At 38.2% G+C, this 16,058-nt stretch overlaps 1 protein-coding gene across 8 annotated transcripts in view; it reads left to right on the top strand.

Annotated features, from left to right (window-relative positions):
• LOC100650779 (LIM domain transcription factor LMO4.1) overlaps positions 1-16,058 on the top strand; it is a 477,355-nt gene that overhangs the window by 345,626 nt on the left and 115,671 nt on the right. The window lies entirely within an intron of this gene.

Genomic DNA, 16,058 nt, shown 5'->3' with positions numbered 1-16,058 from the left:
TATTCAGATCGCGTTTACGTCCCATTTGAAGCCATCCCCGCATTTATTTCCAGCATAATTGAATTATACGTCTAATTGCGATGCCAGTATTTAGCATAGAACCTGTGGCCAAGGGGCCTTGGTGCTCCATCAAGATCTATCAACCTGTTTGCGTCGGTGTACGCTGTTCTGTGTTCCGCAACGGAGAAATACGACCACGGGGTTGGTCGAAGGAAAGGGATGGAGTAGTGAGATGCGATGGCCGGCTATGAGGTCCGGTAATGACACCACTCGCTTCTCCGCCGTTAGTATTTGACATCACGACACGGTAATGCTCCCGTGCATCCTGGCCCGCAAATGGATCTTGACGAGGCTAGAACGACCGTGTCACCTGATAAATGTTAGATATGACTATTTATGCGCAGTCGGCCTCCCGGCCGCGGAAAACATCGACGCCGTGTTAAATGAGAGCAAACGATCCCCTGGCGGAATTTCACTGACGTCTGCCTTTTTGGAAATGAGCGTTGTTTCTGTGGAGGCTTAGTCGAGGGTAAATAGTGTGAAATAATGAGAACGAGATATTGCTGTCGCAACCCGTTAAATATATTTCGAATAAATAAGTAAACGTACACTGCGTCGTAAATACAACAAGTAATCCGAAATAGATACTCGACATAATTTATCGCGGAGATATTCGTTAAGTGCTGTTGATCTCTATCGATACTCACTTGATACTGTACTATACTCTCTCTCTCTCTCGCCCGCAATCGCGTCTGTTTATTTATACTGGTCGGGGGAGAGTCGGAAAATTCGAATTCGTCCTAACTCGACGGTTGCACGTAGCGGCGACATTGTTTTGCCCGGAGTTTATTTGTTCTTACATTACTTGTATTCTAATGGTCTTGATACTCCGAGGCAAAACAACAACATGATTTGATTTGTCCTCTAAATCATGTGTCGCTACATTTTCGAAGTTTTGTCTTTTGGTCTTTGCGTCCATCGCCTGAACCAAACCGAAATATGATAAAATACGATGGCACGTTGTAAAGCTTTTCTGCTCACTGATGCAAGTAGACAGATTTATTATAAATTACTCCGTAAAGTTTGATTTATCGCGTGGCTTCGTTATCTTCGAGCGTAAAGTTCATTTTAATGGACTGTGCGATTTCAACGATTATCTTGAGGTTTCTTATTTTAAAAAAGTGCTTAATATTTTAATCTACTGAGATTAATAGATAAAGTATTCGATCAAACTATAAACAATTTATGTGGTTCGTTTTAAAATGATTAAAGCTTAATCCACGATTCCTACATCTGGTTATTACCAGCTCGAAATATATTTTACGTATCGATTTCAATTTGAAAGAACGCATTGCAAGTTCGATGAACAAGATCATGATCTTTCATGCTTATCTGTCCAACAGAAGTGGACACTAAGACCCGACTGTTCTCCGTTGTCATCGTGCACGATGTCGTAATAATGATTGTTCGTCGTATCCGTGGCACTCGTTTGTCCCATGACTATCCTCCCTAGACAGGTCTATCGGGAACGTTCTATATCTGCTAGTCATTGCTGGCAATGAGCGTCGAACGAAAACACGCAGGGAGGTGCTTCTTGTTTGCCCATTTTCGTCCCGTTGACCTCTTCATTCTTGCTTCCCCCGGCTTCTTCTCCTATCGTTACCTGCTGCTGGTCTCAATTAGAACGACTAAGAGGAAGGGAAACCATCGAACTGGTCACGCGTGGGTTTTACGAGGAGCCTGCCGCGTTCAAATTGATTTAAAGAAAAAGTTTCTCCGCTTTGTGTCAGTTACGTAAGTCCACACGAGAATAAACGTGGGTTGCTATTGGCTGGAATCTTCTGAACTCTATACTGTTATGGTGCATCTAGTTCCAATAGGAATCGAATTATTTATGATAATTTAAAAAGGATTGAACCTGGACAAGTTTGGTTACTGGCATGACTCATCGATGATACAGCATGTTCCACTACTGGAAATTAGAAGAAAACGATTTTTAACGTTATGACATTCAGTGATGCTTTTTATCGTTGGATCATGTTGACTATTATAAATTACACTTATTAAATCTTGTGAAGTCCTTCTCTTCATTCAGGCAAATGTGTTGCGACATACCACGTCTGAGAATAAAGTATTTGAAGTGACTGATTTGTTCTGCAAACGAAATAAAAATCATATTTTAAAAGAGATATTTCATTAAGTTTTGGAAGAAATAGCAGATCATTAATGAAATTTACAAATAAAATGAGAATAAATTTTCATAGGATCGGGGAATGTCGAGTTCGTTGTGGTCACCCTCGCATGAGAGCGAGTTCCGTGGATCCTCTGTTCCTTATTGTAAACGCAAATAGAGAAACGGGGCCCGAGGCTGAGTATTGTGAGCTCCAGAGGCTTTGTTGTTTTTTCATCGAGTCTCAGAAGAGACTCTCAGGCCCTCGCCTTTGGAACTATTCACGGGCAACGGAGTGGAAGTCCCATTTCTCCCTTGCCTTCTCGTAATCCGATTCCTTGGGACTCTATGCTCTTAACTGCTTACGTCGTGAACGCTGATTTCTTCTCTGTAAAAAAATTCTTCCTTCAAATAGTCAAATATTCATAATATCATATAGACAGATGCGGTTGCAAATGGCTTGCAAATTTCAAATGAATTCGATAATGAAGTTGTATTATTTGTACAGCATTTTTCCTCTCAAGTCTTTGACAATATAGTCACAGCTTCGGTACCGCAAATATACATAACGAAGCACGCTATGCACCGGTATTTGTTGTACTTTAATGCTTTTAGGTGAAAACATATTTCTCGTGGCATTCGATCGGAGAAGAGAAAATATTATAAGCTAAAGTGTTTATACACTTACGCATCGATTATTCACGAATGGATTATACGTTTCGTAGTAGATATAATAATTCGAATAATTCCAAGAATACGTACATGAAATATTACATCTGCCCAGAACAATTAAAAGACGAACGGTTTGAGTCAAGCAATCATGTTCGTTATTCTTATTGTTGCAGACGAAACGACTCGTGAGTTATAATATCCTGCTTTCCGCCTTGTTACGTTTCAATATCATACCTTTTCGTTACGAAGCACAAGCGTAAAATCTCGTCATAGTGACAAACGATGGAGTAGAAAATGGCCAAGAAGAGAATCTATGGAAGAAATCGGTGGTAGGTCGAGCAGCTTGGTCCGCGAAGAAAGAGGCAAGAGGGACAAATTGCGCGCGAGCGAGGTTTACGAGAAGCGTAAAACGCCCGTAAAGATCTCGCGAGTGCGTATTAATGGCCCACTGTGTACACTGTTATCGCGCCATTATGGAAATTCATTAATGCCCTCGACCAAGCCGGAACAACCGGCCATTCCTCCTCGAGAATCCCTCGCTTCGGTCACTTAGATACGAGATGATTTACAGCCCACTAAAGCCTTATCATCTCAGCCGATATATTGAAACTTCTTGTAGAAATCGTGGGATCCTGGCCCGGATGGGAACGCGGCACGCCGCGCTGCCCCGTTCCGTTTCAGCACCAGCCACCTCGATCAAACTTAATTAAATCTCTCGTATCTTCCAAGCCAACGACACCCTTGAAACTAACCGCGACATTTAGAAGCTTAAACGATAGAGGCATTTTCCAAACCATTATGAAAATGGTTTGATCGAAAGTAAAAAGAGTTAGCGTACCGTATCGATTATTGGAAAGGTTCAAGTCTAATAGTATAATTCAGAGAGTAGCGTAGAAAGCGAAGTAGTAGAAGTAATATCAGTCAATGAACAAGTTACAAATCGTAGGTTACACACTTCTCTCTTACAATTTTACAAATTTTATATTCGAAACCAGATAACTTGTAATTTATTAAATTTCGTTTGCTTCGTTAACAGACTTGTAATTTACTGATACACATTGATAACTTTCAACTTGTGATTTGTAAAAATTCGCTAGCGATATTGATTCAATCGTGCCAGAGGGTTGTAACAGACATATACTGGTCTAGAGACTCTTTAGTTCGACATCGACCTTCCTAATCGCGTCGTTAATATCTAGATATAGCCCGTACCTAACACGTTTACTGTTGCTATAAGATACCATTACTCCTCAAATCTCTCTCGTCTTCTTTATCTTCACGAGTGTTTACAAGTAAACAAGCGCAACGTCTTGCGTAACGTTTAACACACGTTAAAAACGTTCAACCTTCCTTCAGAAATAGTTCGGAAATAGCTTGAGTGAAGCAGCAAGAAATCGAGAACGCCGTATACAGAGACGGAAGAAGGGGAACGAGAGTCGCGCGGTGATCGTTTAACGACCACCGATAAAACGTGCTCGACACTGAGACGACACGTGACGAGAGTCTCGTGAGTAGCTAAAGCGACAGGATCATGGGGGACGATCAGCGCGGTCGATAAGAAATCGCTCGGAAAATTGGCTTATTCCGATCGACCGGCTCCGTCTCTCTCTCTAATGCTGACAAACGACTCTGTCGGAAGTGCCGAAATACCTGCGCATACCGGCCCGTAAAGTGGCCCCGTCGCTCGATATATCGACCTTGACGCCCTCGACAACGATCTTCTGTCGAACGATAACGGACGCTGTTAATCGGTCCCGATCGTTTTTCGACCACAACACGGCCCATCGGGACAGCTTCCACGCTTTTCGACTCGAAGATCTTTCTCTAAGTAGAATTCTGCTCACTCGAACTACGTTTATTAGTATAAAATCTTGATTAGCGAACTACAGTATCTAAAAGTGAATTCGTATACATGGAAAGTCATAAACGACCGAAAGAATCAGTAAATTCCTATCATAGGAACAATTTGTCCTACCATAAGAACAAATGGAAACAAATCATAAATTAAATCTTCAAATCTTAGAGACGAAGTTCAACCGACTGTTCTTAGGTCAATGTTGTATTACTTGGACCATTTCTTCTATCAAGATGTTTAATCGTCAAACCTATACGAGATAGTAGTTGAACATTATTTGCACGTTATTGGGTTGAACATTGATCACAGAAAACTTGAAGATTTAATTTATAATTTGTTCCCATTTCTTCTTATGATAGGACAAATTGTTCCTATGATAGGAATTCACTGATTCTTTCAGTCGTTTATGACTTTCCATGTATACGAATTCACTTTTAGATACTGTAATTCGCGATTTTATACCAATAAACGTAGTTTGAGTGAGTAGAATTCTAATCACAGTGATCCATTTATCCTGGTAAATTTCTATTAAAATAATAAATGCTCGTTTGAAAGATAGGAAATATTAAATAGTTACAAGTACTGTAACTATTGTGCATTTCTGAAGGGATATCAGCAGTGTTAATCTCATAGTAGTTAAACAGCATAATCGATAGTGATTGCACAAACACTCGAGTCGATGACGTAAATGACAGAATATTTTAACGATTACGCAATCATCCACATAATAGAGTTGAAAGGAAAACAGGTTCATCGTGATAATGATAGGTTCTGATAACGATGCACCACGTTTAGAGCGTTAGGAAAGGATAAAATTGGCGAGAGAACAAGAAAAGCGCAGATCGATTAATTTGTAATCAAAAGACGTTGTAACCTGTAATCGCACGTTATATTCTAAATACATAACCCTTCTTGATCAATTATCAACGAGCAGGCTATACAATTGCTTCATTCGAGAACATCCGATTGATTCATGCGTTCATTTTCTATCGACAGCTATTTTATTAACGAACGAAAACTATATGCGTAGTTTTTCCTTTAAAATTTTATTTCACAAAGATTAATTTATGCAAAATTACGCCTCCGTTCTGATTTTGCAAATCAATCTCCTGCTTTCAAACGTTATTATACTTTACATCGTTGTAAATTAATTCTTTTTATTCTCATTTCAACTCGGTTTATTTGAACGAAGTACCTCGTTGAATTTTACAAAGTAAATTTAACACATCGAAGTTGATTGATCGATCATGTGTAGGCGACTGCTTTGAAAAAGGAGTATCGATTCGTTGGTTTCAAGACATATTAGTTAAAGGTGGATTGTTCCTCTGAGACAGGTGTATTTTTGGAAACGCGGCATCGTTCCAAGCAAACGACAAGGTGCTTATACCTGTGGAATCGAGTTCTAAGCGCATCCGCATTTAGATTTACAAATATTGGATTGGCCAGCGGCCAGTCAACGGCTAGAATTATCAGCAGGACACAATTACAAGATACCTCCACTGACATTGACATGACGTAATCTTCCGATCGAATCAGAGCCATTAAACGGTCACTGCGGAAAATAACTTGCTCGCGAAGAATCGAACGGAAAAAGTCGAGTACAATGGCCGGTAATTTTTTTTCCTTTTTTTTTTTTTTTGTTTCGATCGCTTTTTTGCGTGATTCGATTGTTTTCCAGTGATTTGATTTCGACTTCGTGGACCGAGTGAATTGCTCGAAATAATTAGATTTTGGTCCTTTGTAAAGGGACCTGTGAATAGGTACTGGTCCACGTTACACGAGGTTGTTATTGCGAAATTTTCAAAGCTTCAGGGCGGAAAAAAATATTTTCGCTGGTGAAAAACATTTTATGTCCTCGCGGATAGTACAAATATCGTTGTGATAACCTATGTTTTATTTTTTCAAATTTCCAAATTAAATTTGCTATGAATAAGGAAAACTCTCTCTAATTCTAATTGATACCATCGATCTTCGATTTAATTACGTTATTCACAGTCGACTGTATACCATCATCGCGCGATCCACGTTCCAAACGGCTATCATCTAAATTAGGGTACGTAAATTTCGCGTAGCCAAGCTTCCTGTCCACGTTCGATGGTCGTTCGTTTAAAGATCATTTCTCGACTTGTGATCGGTATCGGTGCAATTTTCTTGCCACATAACTGGAACGTTAGTGCAAATTTCAATTGTGCATTAAAGGGATACGTGGCGCTATTGAACCTGTTGCGGTCACCGTCGGATTTCGTGAGCCGTTGGAATAGCTTTATCGTGTCTCGTCTCTCCGGTCCATACAGTTTCCACCGAGATAACACACTATATCCGACGACTCCATAAGATAATCTTATTGTTGGCGTGTATCTAACTATTGTTACAGAAGGTAGTTTATGCGAATCTTTGATCTAGATATATATATGTGTTGCATATATATGTATATGTGCATGCGCAGTCGGACCATTTCGCAGGATGAAACAGTGCGCTTCGATAACGCAGACCCGCGTTAATTGGTTCGTTTAAGACCAGTAATTGCGTTTCCTTCGAGCTGTCTGATTGTCTGGAATGAATCTTGCCGGTTGAAGTTTCGATTCGCGACCGTGCACGAGGGGAATTTTCATCGTGCACCGTGCGTGCATAGAATGACACTTGAAATCAGTATTTTTCCACCATTGTTCTCGATTTCACTGCTATGATGTGGCAGACGGTAAATTGATTGGGTAGCGATGAAAAGTATCTATCCAAATTCCGCGAATTAAATTTTATCCTACAATATTTATAAAATCACTCTATTGTTTTATATAAAGAGAGAACTATAATTTCAACGTTTATAGGGATATTTTACGTAGCTATTTTTACAGAGCCAGGTAGATTTATATCAATTATTGATATAATTTTTCCTCGTAGCTAGAATTTAAGAAATATTTGAATTAGAAACTATACAGAGAAGTGGAAAAACGGGGTAGACGGTGGTGAACAACAAACAACGACCGCGATGCTTTGGCCAAAATAAAGTCTGCCGCACGAATTGGATAGAAATAGAGAGAGGCCGTGTTATAGTTTCGTGCAAATATTCGTCGGTATTCCTTCCTTCTCCCACTGGCATAATACGTATCAAATGACATTCGGAACAAATTTCCACCGTCTATTTTCCGGCAGATTAAATTCGGTTTTCGATACGTTTAACGACTTCGATCGGCAAACCGTACGATTTCGTGCCTCCTCTCTTCATACAAGCTACGGAAATAACGGGCTTTCATCGATGCTACTCCATGAAATTCCGTTCGATTATAAATCGTATTTTTTCGGGTGACAGTATACCGTGTAATAAGCAAACGTCTTTTATAATGTGAACGAATTTGGAGAAAGACCTGCTCGATAAAGTACAATCGAAGATGCGATTAAGATTTTCGTATCTTGCGATCACTGTATCGATCAATTTTAACATCCTTACGATTATTGTATATTTTATAACTCAGTTCCTTGGAATATCTAATTCAATTCATCTTCGATTTTTCGCTAAAATTCGCACTAAGAACGGTATCGTAAGTGACTGATAATAAACAATAGAGAAAGAATGCGGTGATTCGTGTTAAAGTGTGTCGTGACAACGTAAATACGTTTGGTGGACGAACGTTTTTATGGAGCGAGTATGGGTAAGAATTGAGCAGAATGAGGCACGTGAAATTCCATCTCGTCGGTGGTGTGCTTTCGTCCAGGATGAATCGTGAAACATTTTTACGAACCTCGTAAACGAAGCCGTATCGTCGAACTGCTGTCGCGTACATCGAACGAATTTAATTTCGCTAAATGGTAAAGAAATATTTCGATTGCTTTGGTAAATATTTGTCCGTGTATGTAGGTGTATTCTAAGTGGATGTGCTGAACGCTCGTGTGAAGAGCTTAATAGGTATATGTACGTATATGCCGTGTATGACAGAATGTTTGTTGAGAGACGCAATTAGCTTTTTGGAATTGGACGTGCAGCTACTTGAGACCGGTTTCGCAGTTTCAACATTGGTAGGATATTTTTCTTTCGCAATCTCGACGCTTCGCGTATCAAATTTATAATTAATGATCGCCATGTAACGCAGTTAGACGCCGTAAATATAAGTTTCTTATTAACTTGCAAGCAATACTATCCACACGTTCCGTACGCACCGTTGATCGTAATTTATTCGAAATAGAGACGAAAAGGCCTACTTCGACGATTCGAGAAAGGATAAGTATTGTGCTATTGACAGTGTTATACGATACTCGATATCAAATGGAAGAAGTTTTCATAATTCGACGATTAATTACGTTCTTTAGTCCATTAATCGTCTTCTTCAATCTATTAATTGCCGAATCAGCTATTACGAAAGCCTTGTGGCCTACGGGTATCTTGTCCCTAGCATTGTCATCAATCAATTATAGACGTCAACCTACAGTCTCTATAACGTAACAACCGAGAAACATTCCATGTCTTAACACTAGTAAGTATTTAAATTCAGTTATTTACTGCGTTTATCTTAATTATATGGAAATGAAAGCTATTTAAATGGAACAATAAACATCCTACGAGTGCCACTTTTCAACGTCAATAAATATCGAAAGGATAGTACAGTTGCTCTAATCCTGACACCTTGAACAATTACTTTAACGAAATTTACATAAAATCGGTTTCACTCACTCCTACAACCTTATTCCAACTAAAGAGAATTCTTAACGAGAATGTTTAACTCGCGATCTAATTATGACCGATCAAGCCCACGTTATTTTCCAACTGTACGAAGTGTAATGGTGAATCTGACACGCCCCGATCGAACTACGTACTATGTTTCACAAGATTTCACCGATAAAATCTGTACCTTCTATATCATCGATATTAACTCTCGTTGACTGACATCGTAGCCATGGTTAATTCCGCGTCGATACGATAGCCTCGTGCGAGTACACTGACGGCCACGCACACGATAGCACGTGGGAGAGCCGGACACGCCAGATGCGGCGCGCCCACGCGGTGAAAGTCGCGGTAATTGATTCCGTGCTCTTAAGACATCTCCCAAGGAGATCCCGCGGCGAGATTAAGCGCGAGAGAGGATCGCCTGAGAACACCGTAGCCGCTTCGATAGAAATCTAACGGGGCGAGGGAAGGCCTGTGACCGTTATATGCGCGTCTGGCCTCCAAATCTGGAAAGAAAAAATAAAGACGTCCATCGTGCACGCGGAAAATTTACACTCGTGATTTCCTCGGGCTGTTAAAGTATGTACTGGTGAAGGGATGACTTCTTGATTCTGTCCGAGATTGCAGATTGATGATCGAGATTGGAATTTAACAAGCAAGACATTGATTTAGACGTTACGCGAGCTTAATTGGGAATCCAACGAAGTTATGGTTAAGTGTTTAACTTGGTATAGCGGGGAATTTGGAATTTGGTTTAGTCGAGATGGAGCTGAGGGGGTTAGTGAAACTGATACTGTTATCGTTCAAGATCGAATCGATGTAGCTCTTTCTTTTTCTTCTTTCTTTTTTTAAAGTGGGCTTAGAAATTATTTTCAAAAATTTGACGGACATTTGATATTCGATGTACTTGCCAGGTGTAATTGTCAGTCAGTTTTGTAATGATTTCACTTTAAAGTTGGGAACGCAGAATTCAATTTTTCCAGAGACTTAAATATTTGCACGATACTTGTACTTAACTATGTCTCAACTTGAAACTGGAAAAATTTATATAAAACGTGATATATGATACACAATGACCATGTAATGATGCGTGAATACGAGTTTGGTGTTATTTGTACAATTAAAATTTTGCTTTACGACGTGGTAACGAAATTGATTTGAACTTTAGACGGGGTTAATTGGCAATCGACTTGTGGGAAAGTTATTGGCGAACATGGACGGCCGTCAGCGTATTGTTGGAAGAATACAAACGCTTTGGCTATGGAGAAAGTGTAGAGAATGCAGGATGGTAATTGATGAGTGTAAATGATTGCCGTGGTTCTGTGGTATTTAGAGCTCGACGGAGGAATGTTTCACGATATTACAAAGGTTACCCTCTTGTAATAAATTCTATGAAGAATTTTCATGTTTTATAGATACTACTTTCTTATAGAAAATGTTTTGTTCAGTTATCAATACTCAGTCTCTTCAACTTTTCTGTGATAGTATTAGACAAATGTATTATCTCAAATAACGAAATAATCGTGATACACGCTGCTCATATAACTGAACTTTTCAAATAATCAAATAAGTTTTAATAATTTCATTTAAATCTTTAAAATTTTATTAATCTCCGAGTTTTTATCCTTCTGTTATTCAATCATTTTTTAGGAAGTATCATTTGCAAATATTTTTTAAATGTTAAATAGTTGCTAAATGTTTCAATAATTGATCGTTCTGTTAATTAATATTTTGATAATCGAAATTCTATCGAAATTTTGCGAAAAATCTTGGAGTTTGTAAACTTTCATCTTCGAATTCTTGAATATCGTTTGAATTCTGGTATTCTATCTCCTGATGTTTTCATTTCCCGCCGACCACCGTCCACGAAGTCAAGTGGCCGCGTCTCGAGGGATCGGCTCTCAAGCTTCGAAATGCTTTCTTTATTTTTTCATAATAACGATGAGTCAACCGTGTGCAGCAACTGAACGAACTGCATAAGGATCGAGAATCATCGAAGTAAAATGAATCGTGAAGAGCGCGACGTTTTCAAAGACGAATAAAAAAGCACAGTGCCCCTTTACTAAATGCCTGATTCTTCGCCATTCGAATTTCGAAGATATTTGCATTGCGTAGGCTGCAGATAAAACACGGAGCGCGATTTAATGTTTATTTTAAAACACTCCAGACACTATTGAATTCGAGTCTGTACGACAAATAGTTCGAAATCGTGTCATTTGATTAACGCACCTTTCATATACATACTTTAGCTTAGTTTAGTTATTTTTTTAAATTTTATTGAAACTATGTTTTTTAGTTTGCTTCATTTCTATATATTTTCTAAATATTTTAGAATACACGTACAAAATTACTAGATGTATTAAAACGATACAAAATTATAGCTGTTATAGAATTGTCATAAGCTCTTGCAAACATAATAGAACAGTTAGAAGTTTCAATTAACCGAAGAATATTTCATTCGTTTCTTTAAAAGATAGAATATTTTTTCTCAAGATACACGAAGGACGTTCGATTAAGGTTTTATTAAAAAATTCGAAGATTTATGAAAGAAAAAATGTTGTCGATTTTCATCGTCACCATTCGGTACACGGTCAAATATATTACGTTCAATAAATTTGACAGTAGGAGTATCAAAAGAATCGATCGGATGCGGTCTCGTTCTCTCCCTGTTTCGTACTTGCGCCCGACTATTCCACAATAGACACCAAATGTCGCGTTCAAAATTGAAAGCTAAAACGCGTTAACAACATTCCGCCCATCTGAATCGATTTCGTAACAGCAACAACGTAACTCACATTACAAACTCTACAGGAGGACGTAAATTTCGTGTGTCGCGGCTACGGATTTTCCGGCAATATCGAAATTTGATGGAACACGTTCTGACCGTCTCAAAACGCTTCTACCGATATAATTCTAAGACAAAGCACAAAAATGTTTATTCACACATAAATATAACCTCTGTATACAAATTTCTATATAGCATCAACAATTTTATTAAAACGCGCGTGCAATTTAAAGTCGATAATCTACCTCAAATATCAAACTTTCATTAAACACAATTTCGAATGCTTCATAAAAAAATTCACGCAATATCCTATGCTCTTTAAACGGAAGCGTATAATTCGAACTTCATAAAAAAAATTTCATCGATCAAATACTGTAATCGTTAATCACGAATGATAACAACGGACGAAAATGATTCTTTTCCCGTTTGTTGCAGTGAGAGAATAAACCACCTCCGCTTTCGTACGCGGCTCGTTAACCGTTAATAATGATCATTCGATTACGGGCATCGTGCATAATTCAATAACGATCCGCGCGCGCGGTTTAGGCGTAACGTTGCAACGCCATCGTCACGCTGGCAAGCCATGACGATGACACTCGTCCCGCGTAATCGGTCATTACGGCCGATGACGTGCGTTTTGCGTGAGACTGCGGCCGCCGCGCGTTAACTTTGTTAACATTCGAACGAGATTCCCGTTGCATTAGCGACTGATGGACTGCCTCGGCCCAACAACGTGCATTAATCTTACTCCCGAGACTCTCTTCTTATTGAGGATCCGAGCCAGCTAACTCGACGATCTTCGATTCTTTGGAAATGCACTTGACTTTGCTTCAACCACTTCGAACGAATGTTCGGCACCCGTATTGGTTTAGTCCAATCGATTCACTTGATACACTATGAATTCTTTGTTTTCCCTTCCTCCACTCTTTCCCTCTTTTTCTTTTTTCTTTATTATGGGGATGAGGTTTTATTCTCATAAATGTGACAAATATATTGGAGATGTCTATGCGAATTGGTATTTTCATGAATATCGTTCAAAGAGGATTAGTATTTCCAGCAGTGAAAGAAATATTTGAAGCAGTGAAAAAGATCGATCCTTTTTTTATTACATCTTTTTCTATCGTTGTATCTTAGCTTGAAAATGTGATCTTGTATTTGTATATCTAAAGATGAAATGACAAAGTTGCGTAGTTGAGGCTGAGTGCAAAACTTGAAACGTGTTTTTCTTGAAACTGTGTTATTGCGACCTCTCAACTAGGTGGCGATCAGTTAAATTGCAACTGTTCGGTTGGGGTCTCGCACCTTGAAAGATATTAACGCTCAAGGTGGAGGGAGATTAAAGAGTTCTAATTCGTGTGTGATTTGTATGTTTATTTGAAGTGTTTAGTATAAGCGTAAGAGATGAAACGTAAGCGTCTTCTCCTCGAAACGCTTGGTGCTCATATTGTACGTTTTCTACGAGGTGGGAATCTATGTCTGTTTAATCATGTAACTATGGAACTGTCGTTGACGTTTAGCAAGTAGTGCGTGTCGTGCGTACCTGGTCGAGGGTGCGTAACGTAACGTTACCTTAGCGACCTTATCCAGTTGTCTATTGTCGAGTTCTAATCTGGGGTCGAAGATTATGACACGTCATTTGCTATTGAACGGAGCGCTTAAAAATGCTAATTAAGTTGTCGATGTGATCTGAGTTTTAAACTTTACAATGTGCAATGTGGAAAATTCCAACTTGTCAAAAATAGCAGATGTGCTGTCCGTGTCGTAAAGTTGAGATAATCTTATATCTTCAACATCTGTTTAGCGAAATTGTTTTCATAATCTCATAATAACGAACTAACTAATTTCTTGCAAATTTTACATGTGTATATATTATAAAATGGATGCCTAATAAGCTTCTTAAGAAAATAGAAGTTTAATAGAAACTTTCGATTTAATTTTCTAAATATTGTAATGGCTACTTTACTTTAAGTGCTTTATTTCGTATACTTTTCATATTATGTGTATTTTATACAATTCTGCACCATTAAATTACTCATAATCAACAATTTTGTTCTCTCTAATTTCACATAATTGAACAACAAGTAATTGAATTATCAAAGTGGTATGGAACAGCCTATAGATTGTCCTGTTTACAGGAATGTTTACTAAAGTAAGGATTGTCGTTTGATAAAATTTGATCATCTACATATGTATGTACCTGCGAACCGTTAAACCAATCCATTCCGCTCGTGACATTTATAACACATAGACACGAGGCTAAACATTTTCTAAAGCCTGTTCAAACGATTCGAAATTCTACTCTATCAATTATATTAATGTTTGCTTTTTTTTACATTAACTTCTAGTATTGAAACCAGCTTTCCTTTTAGAATTTTATCACTATTCTTGTATTAACTATATTTCTCTGACATCGTGGAATTTTCATTACTCACGCCTTCCAATTATCATAATTTCGGATATTCATGTTCCAACGATAATTCCAGTTGTGCCAGGGAATTTTCCTGATACATATTACATATTCGTGAGAATATTACAGCATCAGATAATGACTAAGTACTTGTGTTTGTTAAATATAACTCGCTTATAATCTATCAAGCGACTATTAATCTTCCACGAACGAAGATAGATGAACTATAAGAAAGTGACGCATAAACCAGATATTTCTTCTCCGCCTGCAACCCACGAGGACGAAATCGATTCTATTACGCGTCCTGTCTTTTCACCTCAATTATTGTCCGTTTGTTTGCTATTTTTACGATCATTCCGATCGTTTGTTCAAAGTAACAAATTTACTAGAAGCGTATAATTATTTTCATATCTTTTGAATATTTGTGCATGATAATTTATCATGCACAATGTAGGAAGTACTACAATGTCATGTGAAAAGATTTTATTGTCCTTCTTCTATCGATAATTTATTGAAACCTAATCGTTGATTTTCTTACGTTCATATCTGTGTCGTAAATATCGCCATTTACTTACGTCGCGTGTTAACATCGCAGCCACAATTGCGTTTTATTGACAACGGCATTCAGCTGTTGAGCTTCCATTCGTCAACAGGGTACAGTCTTATCGAGCTCACCTTCTTCTTACTTATGTACGACCATATCATCTAAATTATTTACATCCCCTACGTGACTTATCGATCCGGTGGTTAAACGTTTTCTACTGGCTCTTTTGAACGACACTGGCTACAATACATGTGTTGTTTACAATTACTTTTCGATTTACCCTTATTTCTCTTCCAAGCGATATAGAAATGGAGCATCATAGTGGTGATTACTCTTGAACTTCCTTATTAGCCTGTCAACGTTTGAAAATATTATTTTTTAATTAAGTCTTCGTGTGTTTTCATAGCCTTTAATTTCGATTCTAGACAGTGGAATAATTAAGTTATTCCTTGTGTGAGTAATGTGCTTTTTTATACATATATTATCTACAATAACTAATTGGGTTATTGCCATGGATTTGCAAAGCTTTTTCACCACAGTTATCTTTAATTCAACTAATAAATGTTTATCTCAATGGGAAGTGAATCGATGCGTTTTTATTAATTATTGGGAGTCTACCAACGTATGCGTCAATAGCAACGAATCTGTTATACATGCTTGTACACATCGTTTTTATCAAGCTCCTATCACAACGGATTCTATTATTCCAAACTCAGTTTTCGGAACAACTTCGTTATTTCTGGACCTAACCTAATATGTACCTTGGAATCAATTTAGTTAATTCTCTATCCACCCACAAAACGTCCTCGAAACAGTTAAGGAAAATATTCGTTAAACTTTTTTTTGTCAAAAATTGAATACTGGGAACCGGTCATGTGTGGTAAGAAAGAAGAGAGTTCAAACGAATCCGTACGATCCACGGGAGAATGGTTTGGACGGGCAGAGCGACGTTCTCCGTACACTTCTAA

Source organism: Bombus terrestris, chromosome 12 (genome assembly GCF_910591885.1).
Source record: "Bombus terrestris chromosome 12, iyBomTerr1.2, whole genome shotgun sequence".
NCBI lineage: Eukaryota > Metazoa > Arthropoda > Insecta > Hymenoptera > Apidae > Bombus > Bombus terrestris.
The sequence above is the reverse complement of the archived record's forward strand: the minus strand, read 5'-3'. Positions and strand labels throughout refer to the sequence as shown.